Genomic DNA, 1,681 nt, shown 5'->3' on the forward strand with positions numbered 1-1,681 from the left:
ATCAATGTTGCATCAATTCTTCAAAACATATCATATAGCAGGAAATTTTGGAAATTTGGAGGAATTAAATTTGGAAAATTTGGCATTTTGATAGCCATACGCCAAATTAAAAATCCGCCAACCACCAAAATTTAGCAATTCACCAAATTTAACTCCCTCCACTATGTCCCTTTATACGGTAAAACCTTTAATACATGTACATGCACATGTATAGTTTAGACCTGCCAACTCGTTTCAGGTTGACTGGTTATGTAAAAATGCAGTTTTCATGTTGTATCTGCATGACATGTACATGTAGATTTATATTTATTGCTCAAAGTGTCATGTTTATATTCTTGTACATGTTGATGTAGTGCATTTGAAGAGTCCAAATTTCTTCACTCAGTTTAAGTATACACATGAACAAACAATACTTGCTGCTTCAGCTACATAGTACATGTACTAGCCATTTTTGCCACTACTGGTAATTTTTCTACCCCATACCCACTCTTATTCAAGCTCTTATATGCAAACCTTCACTATTTTATTGTATTCAAACTCCATAAATAAATGTACATGTGCTTTCATAATCATGCCTCCAACTCTCCTTATGACACACAAGTTCATGATGTTATGTACATGTATATATTGTCAGATTTATACAAACGTACTCATAATTCTCTCTCTTCCTCCCTCAGTTCCTCCTTCCCACCCCCATGTGTCTTCCTTTCTCTCTGTCCCTCTCTATTTCACACTGAACCTCCATCAATAAACCTAGGTAAGTTTATAATACTTAAAATTTAATTCTTTCTTTATTTCCTGTACATTATGCATGTATGACACTTGAATTTACAAGCAATACCAGTTCATTCAAATTTTCAAAATTTAGTTTTAAAGACTCATACACATACACATATAACATAACTTTTCTTTATTCAACTTAAGTTAACCTAGCCTAGCTTCATTGCATGGAATACCACTTCTGTCAGGTTCCTTCATTCCATTGCTGTCACATTTTTATTCTTAACGTGATTTGCAGATTATAACTTAATTGTAGCAAAAATGTTTCACCATCACACTTGTTCATGATAATACAATTAATTTTTTAATTTTCTTTTTGTCTTCTTTTAGGCCTCCTGTAATTAATACAACATTTCAAACTCCTCTCATCAAACTATATTTCTGTTAAATATAGATTTAATTTTGTTTTTAACAAATATTGTTTATCTTACTTATTTTCAATAGCTCAGGATGCTTCTTTTCAACTGCCTTGGATGTACTTTCAGGATTACCTAAAATTTTAAAAATACTCTTGAAAATTGTACCAAGCAACTGTTTAAAAATTAATGCTCAACAAAAACAGTATATTGTTCATTAAAAAAGGATGGAAACTAGAACAAAAAAATTAAAAAAATTATTTAGTGTAGGGTTGAGCCTCTGTTGGATTTGAACCTATAAAATGAATTCAAACAAGCCCCTGTAGGGTTGCTGGTTTGAAAGTATAAAAGGAATTCAAACAAGCCCCTGTAGGGTTGCTGGTTTGAAAGTATAAAAGGAATTCAAACAAGCCCCTGTAGGGTTGCATCACCTTTGAAACACCAACATGTCAACCCTACACTGCAGGTATAATTGTCCAATCATCATCATTACTCCAGGCAATAGGCATGCACAAAATTTACCATAATGCTCATTCAAGCATTTA

At 32.5% G+C, this 1,681-nt stretch overlaps 2 long non-coding RNA genes across 2 annotated transcripts; one reads left to right on the forward strand and one right to left on the reverse strand.

Annotated features, from left to right (window-relative positions):
* Positions 1–654: 654 nt before the first annotated feature.
* LOC109584742 (uncharacterized) lies at positions 655–1,214 on the forward strand. Its single transcript, XR_002186160.1, has 2 exons — positions 655–757; positions 1,111–1,214. It is a non-coding gene; the product is annotated as an uncharacterized LOC109584742 (long non-coding RNA).
* On the reverse strand, positions 986–1,405 carry LOC109584743 (uncharacterized). Its single transcript, XR_002186161.1, has 2 exons — positions 1,212–1,405; positions 986–1,161 (listed from the first exon to the last, which is right to left on the reverse strand). It is a non-coding gene; the product is annotated as an uncharacterized LOC109584743 (long non-coding RNA).
* Between the last annotated feature and the right edge of the window lie 276 nt (positions 1,406–1,681).

Source organism: Amphimedon queenslandica, unplaced genomic scaffold (assembly GCF_000090795.2).
Source record: "Amphimedon queenslandica unplaced genomic scaffold, v1.1 AMPQUscaffold_13173, whole genome shotgun sequence".
NCBI lineage: Eukaryota > Metazoa > Porifera > Demospongiae > Haplosclerida > Niphatidae > Amphimedon > Amphimedon queenslandica.